General features: G+C 40.6%; 1 protein-coding gene across 1 annotated transcript in view; it reads right to left on the bottom strand.

Moving 5' to 3' along the window:
• LOC139454433 (annulin-like) overlaps positions 1-15537 on the bottom strand; it is a 40387-nt gene extending 24850 nt beyond the window's left edge. Inside the window, exon 1 of the mRNA XM_071236135.1 lies at positions 15364-15537. The gene's annotated coding sequence lies outside the window, so the exon portion shown is untranslated. The remainder of the gene's footprint in view (positions 1-15363) is intronic.

The raw sequence follows: 15537 nt of genomic DNA, 5'->3' as shown, positions 1-15537 counted from the left end.
TTTCTGATCATCATTATTAAGTACATCTTAATAACATTGTTTCGCCTTTCGATCATTTTCGAACACACGTGAAGCAGATCCTGGTACGGCTAAGGAACGCAAATCTGCACAGCGAATTCCAAAGCTCTCGGATCGTTGGAGCTCATTTCGGTCATTGCTCCTCGTCACGTGGATTATGATTTCAACATGAGACTCAAACCATCGACATATGTAATAACGTTAAGTTGGTGTATAAATTTGGAAACTTGATAACAAATTAGGAAACCATATTTTGTAAAGCAAGTTTCGAAAAAGGATCCATCACATTCTGGTTATGAACAGGGAATTGAAAACTTGTGCTTAAGGAGGGAGCTCACTTCCATTGACAATGAGCAAACATTTAGGAAGACTGTAACACTGATACTTCACAGTGTTGCAACGAAATGGGTAATTTGGATAATTTGTCTGAAACATTTGCATACTCTGTTCTGCACATATCGTGTAACGTCAATGGCTCATACATGCAGTATTATGTATGGAAATCTCGCCCTTATGATCTGATCAAATTTGACACCGACAGATTATATTTTAATCTGATGGTATATATGTTTACGGCGAATACAATTATCGGTTGTTTTTTCCACGCAGTACAGGATAGTGTAGTGTGAATAGAAAAGCCTTGGGCTCCGTTTCACGATCTTCGGACCAGCATTACTCTATGTTAAAGTATTTTAAGTTACGATCGTCTCAGTGCTAAGGTCGCCTGGCAAAAAGGGGACCAGAGATTCAGGATGTTTTCTTGAATATCGAATAGCGGTATAACGACGTCATGCATTAATTACGGCCATATATAAGGATAAGTTGACATATTGATGTAACCTGACGTGATACCCGATCTGCATTTATTACGTATGGTTGCCTTTCATATTGAAAATACGTTTGTATGTAATACAAGCAATGAGGGAGTAATTACTCTGAAGTGAGTGAGTGAATGTTGTTTAAAGCCAAAGTCAGCAGAAATCGTGTTTTACCAGATCGCTGAAAACATGAACAACGATCCACGCTAAGACGGCACGATGACACACAGTCGTCACCCAACAGATTCTTACCACCTATCCTCTTTAATCGCCTCATCCAACAAATTACCAGACATTTTCTATCGCGGGTTATAACGCTTAATTGAGTAGACAGTGGCCAATGAAACCGCTTAGTACAGAAAGTACGCTCATGAAAATTGGATCTGACTAAAAGATTACACAAGTTTTCAAAACATTACAAGGCTGAAAACAGTCGCCGAAACACAACTATGATTCCATATTAGTGTGTGAGTGAGTTGTGTTTACGCCGCGGTTAACAGTATTCCAGTTATATCACGGCGTGTCAGCTTGATGTGGGAGGAAAGCCCGAAGTGATGCAGGTCTTAGACGTTTACCACTTCGGTGAAACCCACGAGTACGGGTATGGTGCTGGCAAACCTAGACACATAATCGGGGCAAACCGGGATTCGAACCCACAATTATAGGTTTCTGGCGTGCCCACGGGACGCAACTCTGCACAGCGAATCGCGGCGCCTTAGACGACTGGGCCACCCGCGCCCCGATTCCATATCAAATATATCACCATTGAATAACCAATTTAGCCAAAATCAAACATTGGTGTATACTTTCTTCTGCTCGGCAGTTTATTTAACTTTAACAATGTTTAATGAAGAACTAGATATTTATTGTGGAGTATGATGCTTCAAATATAAAATCGTTTAACATAATGACATGAGATGTTAACCAATAACTGAAAAAGTATAACATTTTTATTATATTCATACCATGATGACGGGTTAGTTTAAAATTATTTTGAAACCAAACTGTGTTGTCATGGCCATATTCATACGTCAACCGGTGACAGTACAATACACCAATTTACCATGACTTTTCAATTCATCTCCACCATTACGCAAAGTGAACAGATACTTTGAATGTTCAGCACGTGATAACGCAATAGCATTTTAATGACAATACATGCAAATACTCTACACAACACAACCCATACGTCTCCAAATATGACCGTGTATAGATCGAGATCTGAAAATACAGCGACCATGCCGTTGAGTATATGTGCCATACATTTTGTTTGAACTTAAGGGTATGGTTAGCTTACCTTACCGCAATCACCTACTTCTCTGTCACCCAACGTCCAGGGGCAGCAATAGTTTACATTGCAAATAAGAACCATTTAATCGGATTTTATATGTCAGCGAAGGTTCACAGAAGTAATCACTGTATGCGACATACCGGTACGATCTCCAACAATGAGCGGCTTACTTTAATACTATACAGTAAAGTACAGTTATAACGAACTCAAAGGGACTACTAATTTTAGTTCGTTATAACCGTAATTCGTTATAAGCATATATACAGCATAACTACAGCAAATAGTCGGGACCAAAAAAGTAAGTTCGTTATATCCGTCAGTTCGTTATAAGCGTGTTCGTTATAACCGTAGTTTACTGTACAATAATAGTGAACGGCTGTTATGTGGGTATTGCATGTAAATTCAGTCTGCTATGATTTTATGCAATAAAACATACTGATGCAATTTACCGATTTTGTTTCTACGTTAGACGTCAAACTAGGAAGCAGACTATAGTTTAATCCACCATTGTTTAAGGGATCATCATGCTCCGGTAGGTTTATACCACAACAATAGCGTCCGACAAAATGGGAACCAGCCGGTTATCCAAGTGCCAATCGTAAATAAGTGCGAGAAAACTCTATCCATATCTACAAGAAATGTCGGCCAAAGGCTTACGATTCCGTCTGTACAGAAAACTACGGATATAACGAATTCAAAGGGAGCTCTCATTCTAGTTCGTTATAACCGTAGTTCGTAATATGCACGTATACAGTAACTGTATATATAAAGCAAATTGCCGGGACCAAAAAAGAAAGTTCGTTATATCCGTCAGTTCGGTATAAGCATATTCGTTATAAACGTAGTTTACTGTATATCATAAGCATGGGTCCATGAATCACAATCAAATAACGATGACATATTTGGAACGAATAAATTTTAAATGTGTTACCAAGTTTCAATGGTGGGATCGTATCATGCATCAGGACGCCAGCTGTTTTATTTCTCTGAGAGAAATCGAAGGATTTAGGTGTTGGGGTTAATAAACGACATCGGCGTCACTGTTCCTGGACATTTTATACACAACATATAAACAACAGACCAACGAATAAACAATAAAGCAGAATAGCTGCTCGACATCGGCAGGTGCGTGAGTGCTGTTTTACGCCGCAGAAGTAACATTACAAAGATGTCAAGGTGGCATGTAAATATTTATGACACTGGGCTAGCACTTAAAACCGAATTAAGAATAAGTCCGGACTAGTACTAGTTCCAAGAGCAACACAGACACGTGCATGTACGTCGCTATATAAGTGCAATAATCCCGACGTTGAACCCCATTTCACCTCACCTCACCTCACCTCACCTCACCTCACCTCGCTTGAACCATACAGTTGTTCTAACCAGCGTATCGTGACCTATCTAAGAAGGAACATACGTCAAGCATTACTGATTAGAAATAATCGGAAAATGTATATGCCTCTATGAAAGCAACATGCTCCGTTGTTTATCGTTAAAGGAAGCCATGGAATGATACCCACACGCTGGAGGACTAAAGTCGCACGTGACTTTGATACGTCACAAGGATTCTATTGTCTAGACACAGCATTAGTGTTATGACTACCAGTAAGGAATAATGTATGGCAAAAAAGCTAAACGCTTAGAATAGTACCATAAGGTAAACATCAGTTGTCGGTTTCAGCACAGCTTACACAGAGCACTTGATGACTACTTTTAAGTCCACTGACAATAAACTTATGTCAACTAAGCATTGACAGGGCGCATGGACGTTTGTGGACCGCCATGTGTGTAACCAAGACGTGTTATAACGGTATCTTACCTGGTTGAATGATATCAGGGTTGGTTAACTTGGTTGAATGGTATCAGGGTTGGTTAACTTGGTTGAATGGTATCAGGGTTGGTTAACTTGGTTGAATGACATCAGGGTTGGTTAACTTGGTTGAATGACATCAGGGTTGGTTAACTTGGTTGACAGATATCAGGGTTGGTTAACCTGGTTGAATTATATCAGGGTCGGTTAACTTGGTTGAATGATATCAGAGTTGGCTAACATGGTTGAATGATATCAGGGTTGGTTAACTTGGTTGAATGGTATCAGGGTTGGTTAACTTGGTTGATTGATATCAGGGTTGGTTAACGTGGTTGTTTGATATCAGGCATAGTCAACTTGGTTGAATGATATCAGGACTGGATGAATGATATTAGGGTTGTTAACTTGGTTGAATGATATCAGGGTTGGTTATCTTGGTTGAATGGTATCAGGGTTGGTTCACCTGGTTCAATGATATCAGGATTGGTTAACTTGGTTGACAGATATCAGGGTTGGTTAACCTGGTTGGATTATATCAGGGTCGGTTAACTTGGTTGAATGATATCATAGTTGGCTAACATGGTTGAATGATATCAGGGTTGGTTAACTTGGTTGAATGGTATCAGGGTTGGTTAACTTGGTTGATTGATATCAGGGTTGGTTAACGTGGTTGTTTGATATCAGGCATAGTCAACTTGGTTGAATGATATCAGGACTGGATGAATGATATTAGGGTTGTTAACTTGGTTGAATGATATCAGGGTTGGTTATCTTGGTTGAATGGTATCAGGGTTGGTTCACCTGGTTCAATGATATCAGGATTGGTTAACTTGGTTGACAGATATCAGGGTTGGTTAACCTGGTTGGATTATATCAGGGTCGGTTAACTTGGTTGAATGATATCAGAGTTGGCTAACATGGTTGAATGATATCAGGGTTGGTTAACTTTGTTGAATGGTATCAGGGTTGGTTAACTTGGTTGATTGATATCAGGGTTGGGTAACGTGGTTGTTTGATATCAGGCATAGTCAACTTGGTTGAATGATATCAGGACTGGATGAATGATATTAGGGTTGTTAACTTGGTTGAATGATATCAGGGTTGGTTAACCTGGTTGAATGATATCAGGGTTGGTTAACCTGGTTAAATTATATCAGGGTTGGTTAACTTGGCTGAATGGTATTAGGGTTGGTTTACTTGGTAGATTGGTATCAGGGTTGGCTAACCTGGTTGAATGATATCAGGGTTGGTTGAATGATATTAGGATTAGTTTACTTGGTTGATTGATATCAGGGTTGGTTAACTTGGTTGACTGATATCAGACTTGGTTAAATGATATATGGGCTGGTTAACTTGGTTGAATGATATTAGTGTTGGCTAACTTGGTTGACTGAAATCAGGGTTGGTTAACTGAAATCAGGGTCGGTTAACTTGATTGAATGATATCAGGTTTGGTTAACTTGTTTGATTGATATCAGGGTTAGTCAACCTGGTTGAATGATATCAGGGTTGGTTAACCTGGTTGAATGATAACTTGGTTGAATGGTATCAGGGTTGGTTAACTTGGTTGTTTGATATCAGGGTTGGTTAACCTGGTTGAATGATATCAGGGTTGGTTGAATGATATTAGGATCGGTTTACTTGGTTGTATGATATCAGGGTTGGTTAACTTAGTTGAATGATATCAGGCTTGGTTGAATGATATCAGGGTTGGTTAACTTGATTGAATGATATCAGGGTTGGTTAACTTGTTTGATTGATATCAGGGTTGGTTAACGTGGTTGTTTGATATCAGGCATAGTCAACTTGGTTGAATGATATCAGGACTGGATGAATGATATGTGGGTTGGTTAACCTGGTTGAATGATATCAGGGTTGGTTAACCCTTTTCAATGATATCAGGGTTGGTTAACTTGGCTGAATGGTATCAGGGTTGGTTAACTTGGTTGATTGATATCAGGGTTGGTTGAATGATATTAGGATCGGTTAACTTGGTTGAATGATATCAGGGTCGGTTAACTTGGTTGACTGATATCAGGGTTGGTTAAATGATATTAGGGCTGGTTAACTTGGTTGAATGATATCAGTGTTAGCTAATTTGGTTGACTGAAATCAGGGTTGGTTAACTTGTTTGATTGATATCAGGGTTAGTCAACCTGGTTGAATGATATCAGGGCTGGTTAACTTGGTTGAATGATATCAGGGTTGGTTAATATGGTTGAATGATATCAGGGCTGGTTAACTTGGTTGAATGATATCAGGGTTGGTTAACTTGGTTGAATGATATCAGGGTTAGTTAACTTGGTTGAATGATAATAGGGTTGGTTAACTTGGTTGAATGATATCAGGGTTAGTTAACTTGGTTGAATGATATCAGGGTTTGTTGAATGGTCGCAGGGTTAGATGCCGAATACTTGATTCAACACATATTGAATGATGAAGAAAATGGTTACTGGTTGGGCACACATATCGTAATTATAAAATGCTGGAGGTAAACTGCTAATTCAACAAACGTAAATATGTTGGAGGCGTTATCGCGACATGAATTTAGGAGTGACAAGAGTAGCCTACCCTCCCTTTATGTCTTTTTTATATAGAGAGTTATTGCCCTTTAAAAAGCACAGGTGGCATTGTTTTCCGCTGTTTCAACGGTTACACGACCATGCTCGTTGGCACAAGCATTTTCATCTCCCCAGCTCTCTAATCGGACATTTTCTACCCAACTTGACGCAACAACGGGTATCCGGGTTGGATCGTAGGAGGTCGGGGGTCCGGGTAGTAAATTTTGACTCGTCCCACACATAGAACAGACCCGCTCTATTCAGGTTTAATTACTTAGATCGCACCCTTATTATATACTTCAGTGACACCCAACGTCTCGGCACAGCAGTACACTGACTTGATGGTCTGCTTTTATAACAGGTTTCAAGCTCATTCAGTCGGACAACGTGTGTCCTTCTGGTCCACAGGGACAAGGACGCCGCGCACTACATGGAACCTCATACCTGGGAATACAGTGTACATAAAAGCGACAAAGCCCTTTCAATAACCATGAACCATATCTGCTAAGGGTTCTCATGCGAAAATAAAGCGTCAACGCCAGAGAATAATCATACTCGGCCATGTGCCAATACAGATTTCATTGAGTGAGTGAGTATGGTTTTACGCCGCTTTTCGCAATATTCCAGCAATATCATGGCGGGGGACACCAGAAATGGGCTTCACACATTGTACCCATGTCGGGAATCGAACCCGGGTCTTCGGCGTGACGAGCAAACGCTTTAACCACTAGGCTACCCGACCGCCCCACAGATTTCATTGAGTGTAGAAGAGATGACCATAGGCTTTCAGCGCTGGCATGACTTGAGTCACTATTACTGGCTGTCGTAAGAAGTGGGTGAATGCCTGAGACTGTATAGATCTATATTTAGACTGCTCCCCTGGGTATTCATTAGATTTGATAAAGCAGGACAGTTTTATTCAAACTTATCCTTTGCATTAAAGACCTCGCATGTGCGGGTAACATAGTAAAGTAATACATACGCCTGTGGGCATGAGCTAGAGCCTATGTAATGGATGAACAATCACATGGTACAGTGCTAGTTCACTGCGGTAACGACTCGCGTACCCAGTGAGTGGCTGCACACCTTGCCTGGCATGTGACAGAGCTTTACCTGCATGTGACAAGATAATATCACTTTGTAAATCGGATCAGAAGGTCACTTACTTGTGGCAATAGGACTGACTTATATTTGTGTACATGTAACATGTTAATGTGTATAACATGATTGTGGGATATGCGTTAAAGGCGTCACGTGGCAGCGTTGTAAGTTTATTTGCAGCGATTGTCAGTTGCAGTATTTGAGTGAAACGTAATAGTAAAATGTCGAGTGCTGTCGGGCCAAGATGTTAGCGGTAGGGGACGACTATTTGATATTCTTGGGGTGATGTTTGTTGTTTAATGCCGCACTCAGCAATATTCCAGCTATATGACGGCGGTCTGTAAATAATCGAGGCTGGATCAGACAATCCAGTGATTAACATCGTGAGCATCAATCCACGCAATTGGGATGCGATGACATGCCTCAACCAAGTCGGCGTGCCTGACCACCCGATCCCGTTAGTCGCCTCCTACGACAAGCATTGTGAAAACATCCAGCGAATCAAATAACCATTAGTGTTTATAGTACTTAGTGCTAGTACTAGTAGTGTAAACAGTATTGAGAAACCATGTCAGTCAGTATCTTCAAGGAATTCGGACATGTGTGAATAGCGTGTAGCGGCATATTATGTCAGTCATTTGTCTACTTGCAGAAATTAAGCTAATTTGTATGAAGATAAATATATCTTGTGCTGTATTTGAATATTGATCAGGAATTGATTTGATCAAAACCGCACCATATGCACCACCTGTACAGTATTACCCGGCTGGTTTACGCATGGGTGACTTTTACATTGAATATAGACAGAATATTTATGACAAGGACTGAATATAGCGGACAGAAATACCAATCAACGATACGTAACGAGTGAGGTCATCACGAACAAAGGTGTTGTAGACATGGAGAATACCTATCGAGCTCCCATGTCATACCGTGTTTTATGAAAAGGATGAATATTTCTGGCATCTGACGAGCGAAAGCATTTTAAACAGAAATAGTTATCATCAAACAGCTGGTTGAAGTCAACGCCAGATAAAGGGTCCTGCACATAGTACGCTTTAATCTCGGGATTTAGGTGGGGTCTGTATAGGGATACCGGCTTGTGTCCCATCCTCAAGTTTAACATTGGATTCGTAAGAAGGTCCAGGTGGTCGAATAATCGATTGAACATGACCACACAGATGACCATCAATTTTCACACAGTCGTTTACTTTTAGCTTTGATGCCATTTTCATGAAATGTCACTGTCAGAGCCCGTTGACAGACGGTTAACTGCCAGATTTACTTACCTTATTGTTTAAAACATATTCTTTAGTAAAACTTATTCACATTTATCTGAAGTGAATTCCGCATAGTCTTATTCTGTATTTGGTATTTGTGAATACGGCCCGAGTCTAGCCATTTTGTTTTGATCACGTTGCAAGACATATGCCATGTGCCCGTCTGTAGGTGGTTCTGGTTCTTAAATAGATTTTTAAATTGTTAAATAAATTTAAATTGTTAAATAGATCACGTGTAAGTAACAAAGAGCTTACTCAAACGAGGATAGGCTACATAACACACGTATGCATACATATAAACGAGTGTCTATTCGTGTTGGGTGATAAAATGTATATTGACATTTTTGAGCGTTGGTTTGCAGTTTATATATTCTGCCTATAAGCAGGAAACAGAATGCAATATGTCGACATGTCACCGTATGTGTAGGTTGATCAGAAACGCGAGACAGCGGTAGCAGGTGTTGTGCTAATGGCCGTGTATGCTTGCCTACAAACATGTACAACATTTAGCCAATAACCGACTCACTTTGCAATAAAAACCTAAATCGTTCATGTGAACCCGCTGTTAACGGTCAAGGCCACTCAGCGTTTACTAAACTATAGTTTCTCACACGACCGGCCGTGATGTGCAAATTTCAACAAAACATATGTTATAAAATACGAGGAAGTGAAAATGCAAAACGATTATAACATATTAGGCAGATGAAGACAATATATACATAATCTATATTTGACGATGCACTTCACTGTTGATATTTGTGTTATACTCCATGGTATAGCGAACATATGACTTTAGAACATAAGAAATATTGCATTTATGTAACAACAAATGGGGTGGTGGGGTAGCCTAGTAGTTAACGCGTTCGCTCGTCACGCTGAAGACCCGGGTTCGCTTCCCGACATGGGTTCAATGAGTGGAGCCTATTTCCGGTGTCTCCGCTAGTTCATAAATTGCATATCGAAAGAAAGGTCCGATCGCGAGTGCTCTACCCATATTTGTCACACAAAATCATACGTGAAGAGTGTGATGACGTAAATTGATCAATATTAACCATATAACAGGCCACATCTCGACAATTGACAGTGCGCAGATCGAGTACAGCGTCGTCGCTATGGGCAACCGACACGCTGTTTGACCCTAAGGTCATCCTCCATTTCACCGTCACCTCGCATACTGTCACATTCACTGTACATGTACACTGCCTTTATATTCAAGCGCACTGCGAGAATTAAAGTCATTGAATTGAAGGATATACAAGGTTCGCCAATGCTTGAATACATTGCCATACCTGAGGCGTTCCCATATATTACACCTCATATTCAGTACAGTCGGAAGATTTAATGGATTGCAAGACAGGTTGCAGTGGAATTTTAATACGTTGACCTTCAAACTACTGCTGTGGGATACATGTATTAATGCATGACTGGCAACGCTTTTGTAGTCTCTCTCTGTTCTGTTAACGATTTATTCGACTATAGTTTTATACACCATATATATAAAGATTTTGACTATTGTTTTATACACCATTGTTATATATATATATATATATATATATATATATATATATATATATATATATATATATATATATATATATATATATATATATATATAAAGATTTCGACTATTGTTTTATACACCATTTATATATATATATATATATATATATATATATATATATATATATATATATATATATATATAAAATGGTGTATAAACAAGTCACTGTTATCGGCGGAGAATGCAAAATAGTGGTGCAAAAGTTATGACCACAACCATACCAGAAATGCTTTAACCAATAAACAAGAATTCAAATCTTCTGTTATTTACTTTAAAGTACTTACATAGTGTACGTTTGATGTGATTTGAAGTTCTGTTGATATATAATGTATATAATGTACATACATATAAAGTATATACCCATATTTCATGGTGGCTAAAAGGCAAACAAACAAGAACTGGTTTTTCGATGTTGATGTATTTGATACTGGTATCATAGTGTTTTTGGACCTAAAGTTTGCAGCGTTTCGGCGACTCTTTTCAGTGCTGTAACGTTTTGACAAAGTTTGAAATTTTATTATCAAATCCGATTTTCAAGTGTTTACTTAGTTTCTTTCGTTCGTCAGTATAGTTACTGACTAGTGTTACCATAACATTGTAGACAGTTGTCTTAATTTATAATTTATTTTTTTGTCGCGGACTATGGGGCATATACCCGCCACTGGCGAGATCATTTTTTCCTGTATACCTCTATATTTTATCTGGCGACCGCCAGATACTTTGGCTCATCAAGCAGCTGATACCTACTTTAGAATCAAAGCTCAATCTTACGAGTACAATCTCCAACCTGTCGATTGCCAGGGCACTGATCTTGAAGTAATTCTGGTCGCACGTGGTAGGCCAATTTAAAACGAAAAGTATCTGGCAAAATATAGAGGCATGCAGTGAAAAATGATCTCACCATTGGCGAGAATGGGCCTGGGTAGCGGACAAGCTCTCTAAACCATATGTATCAAGTAAAGAATCAGGCGCTACAGGTAACAGTCGGACAAAAACTATGTTCTTAAACAAACACATCAAAGCTGTCATTTGTTAACCTCTGGCCATTCGGTAACGCCTGCATGTTCTACTGGATAGAGCGTGGACCTGATGGTTCTATCCCTGTCATCGTCATACCAAAGGTTGTTGCTATCCCTCCTGCATTAAGGAGACACAACAAGGGCCAGTCGACTCGGAGCCAGTATCCTGTGCTTGTGTGGAGCATCCATGATACACTGCAACATGGTATCATGGGCTAGCACTATAAAACCGGCATTAGTCTGGACGAGTGCAAGAAGCCACACACACACACACACACACACACACACACACACACACACTGTCCACAAAACAAGTCTTCCTTATATTTTGCACTGAGCAGGGCCCCGTGAATATCAGGGCTAGAATAGGTATTCAGCAACCCATGCTTGCTGTAAAAGGCGACAATGCCTGACGTAAAGGGTGACTAACGGCATCGGGTGGTCAGACTCTCTGACTTGGTAGATGCATGTCATCGTATCCCAATTGTGTAGATCGGTGCTCATGATCACAATCACTGGCTTGTCTGATCCAGACTCGGTAATATACAGACTGTCGTCATATATCTGGAATATTAGTGGGTGTGGCGGTAAACAACAACAAATCAGCGTTGAGCAGGACGGTGTAAACTCAACTTTCCATTGATTGAGCTCCAGGAACGACTGTCAAATAGGTATAATGAACAGTGACAGCTTGTCTGAACTTTTCCAAATCTGACGCATCAGTGACCATTAGGATGGCCAATGCAATCCCCTATTTCAACACGTACCATATGCTCCCATGTTTGTTCGGATGCACACTTGCTTTGCATTTGCATGTGTTTGTGACGTTGGCCATCTGTAAGGCAGGATACAATAACCGTTTCGCGAACACCTGGTATAATCACTATTTTGTAATAGAGATTCAAATGCTTATTCTGAATCATAGTTTAGAGATTACTTGTGATTACGGAGGGCACGGGTGACCCAGTCGTCTAGGGCGCCGCGATTCGCTGTGCAGAGATGCGTCCCTTGGGCACGCCAGAAACCTACGATTGTGGGTTCGAATCCCGGTTCGCCCCGATTATGTTTCTAGGTTTGTCAGCACCATACCCGTGCTCGTGGGTTTCACCGAAGTGGTAAACGTCTGAGACCTGCATCACTTCGGGCTTTCCTCCCACATTAAGCTTACACGCCGCGATATAACTGGAATAGTGTTAAAAGCGGCGTTAAACCCAAATCACTCACTCACTCACTCACTTGTGATTACGGAATTGGTTCTGTTGCTAATATTATTATTCAGTCAGTTGTCAACTGTAAATCACGGAAGAGAGTTACCTAACTAATAATATGAATTACTAATACCTCCTGCAGTGAATATTGACTGCCGAGCCTCCAAGTGGGAATCCGCAAGTAATGAATATCTATCTATATTATCGATCTCTGTCTAACAGTATTGTTGTCAGTGAAATCAGTACAACCAAACAAAGGTGGGTATTGGATTGCCTTGGCGTGCGGAAATATGCGCAATGGACAAGCAACTTCAACACAAGAACATATTTCTTTTAACATGCAGGGTAAAAATGCAGGTCTCTGTGTTTATGGTATGAGACAACAAGTCCTTAACTAACTGAGGATATTCCAATATTTTGGCTAAAATATCTAATATCTGAACGACAAAAAGACTGTTTCCAGAAATCATAAAAGAGACGCAATGAATATACAACAAGTAACCAGTCATGATCACAGGGTTGTTAAATCAAATACAACTCAAGTGAATTGCCCGCCGTGATATGGCTTGACCATTGCCATTCGACGACACTCACCCCTTTCCGTAACCTGCAAGAAGACTCGCCCCCCTATCGATGAATGTTATGTGCGAAAAAACGACAAACCAATCGGAATGCGCGTATAATTTCAAGTTCTTCGTCAAAGAATCCCTCAGAAATATTTTTTGATCTTACATAGGTCTTGCATCTACAAATATACCCAAGACACAATTAAATGTGTTCAATCATACTGTATAATTCCGCATGTCCCGATGTGCTTTAAATTGCATCTGAAATATATATAATATATGGGGAAATGTATGTGAACCATTACGCAACGAGTTGACAATTGTTTTAGGTATGCCCGTTAGCGCTAAGACGGAACCCGGTCGCAAACATGGCCATGAGAGGGGCACGAATCGCTATTCGGCTTGTCCCGGAATAACACGAGTTGGTCACGAATGGACCATTGCCACAAGCGGCGTAAAACTGCGAACACTCAAAGTAGCGTTACAGGGAAGAGAATATTACATGTTTTGGGGTATGTTTTTGACACAGCGGTCACCAAAAGAAGTAAGTAAGTGAGTTTGTTTATACGCCGCTTTTAGCAATATTTCAGCAATATCACCGCTGGGGACACCAGAAATGGGCTTCACACATTGTACCCATGTCGGGAATCGAACCCGGGTCTTCGGCGTGACGAGCAAACGCTTTAACCACTAGGTTACCCGACCGCCCCACACCAAAAGATGAAACGGATGAAGGTGAAGAGAACTGGACCACCAGGATGTGCCTGACATGGACAACAAGCTTCCTGTTACAGATGACCACCATGCCACGCCCCAGACAACGTGCAGTGTCTGGTGTAGCCTGACCACTTAGACTGTGCACCGAGAGACAGCGTCCATATCAACCTGCAAAAGGGGCGGTCGGGTAGCCTAGTGGTTAAAGCATTCGCTCGTCACGCCGAAGACCTGGGTTCGATTCCCGACATGGGTACAATGTGTGAAGCCCATTTCTGGTGTCCCCCGCCGTGATATTGCTGGAATATTGCTAAAAACGGCGTAATACCATACTTAATCACTCAACCTTCAAAACGCCTTGTTCAGACGTGGGGCATTTTAACCGCCCCGTATGACCTATTGCAAACCAGTAAACCATGAAATATCTTTTTACATTCTTTGACATCGTTTGCGTCGTTTGATTTGACCTCGATTAAAAAACCCGTCTTACTGTTAACATAGCGTGACGTTGTCTCGAAGCGTGTGTGTATGACTGATATTGTATAGAAAATGTATTTACCGATCAGCAAAGGAGAAATGAACTTGTCTCAGCTACTCTGTTACACTGCCTCCTTGAGCGGGAGAACAGGGGCCTTCAGAATACACCCTAGCAAACAGTACCCTGCCGACAATCTTTATCACTTATATAAATACGGTTTATGGTATTTATTGGTTCAGGTTGCAATAACACATCTTCTTTCAGTGCGTTGTACATGGAGCAAACAAGATTGAATCGGGGATGGGTGTTTAGGGTGGGAATAAAGGGAGGGAGGGGGGGGGCTGAGGGTGGTGGCGGTCTGCGTAAGGGTGTGGAAATTGGAGAACCCATTCTGTCACAATACTCGCCCACGTGTAGTACCTGGGTCAGCAATACTTCACCCATGAAGTAATTACGTGGATGTCGACACAGTTCGGTTTGATGTAACGGTTAACTGTTATTGATTTCACCCTGAACCTAAATATCCGTGAGATCTTTGCTTAATTTACACTAATTATCTTTATACCTTTGTGTATGCTTGTTATATGTAGACTTATAGCTAACGATATAGAACTGCTTACTACATGTATGGATGGTAGAGCTAAACAACACCTGTCGTTACACCTGTGAGTCACGTGACTCACATGACAATAGGTGAGACCGATACATAGCTGTGATTAAAAAAAACAATGCAATGATTATGAATCTGAATGTGTTCTCGGGTAGAATAAAATAAACATTAAATGAAACTTAAAGCTCAATACAACGTTTTTAGATAATGGTATGTGTGGATCGATGCATTTATTGCATGACCATGCCATACATGTAGCATGTTTGACGGCGGAGCAACGATTAAGAGTGCATCATCAAATGAGGCACCATCTAACATGTGCACTCACCTGTATGGCTGATGCAGTTGGTCCGATCTGCAGGTAAGAACGCGACGCACGATTCTCAAGTGTCAACACGCCGAGGCATCAACTCGATAGATATAAACACAGTCACGTATACAACACTCGTCACCATGTTCAAATGTAACAGACGTTGTGATTGGTTGGAATTGACAATATGTA

The sequence above is a fragment of the Haliotis cracherodii genome, unplaced genomic scaffold, assembly GCF_022045235.1.
Source record: "Haliotis cracherodii isolate W230 unplaced genomic scaffold, xgHalCrac1.p SCAF_10, whole genome shotgun sequence".
In the NCBI taxonomy this organism is placed as follows: Eukaryota; Metazoa; Mollusca; class Gastropoda; order Lepetellida; family Haliotidae; genus Haliotis; species Haliotis cracherodii.
This window is presented reverse-complemented; position numbering and strand designations above follow the sequence as displayed.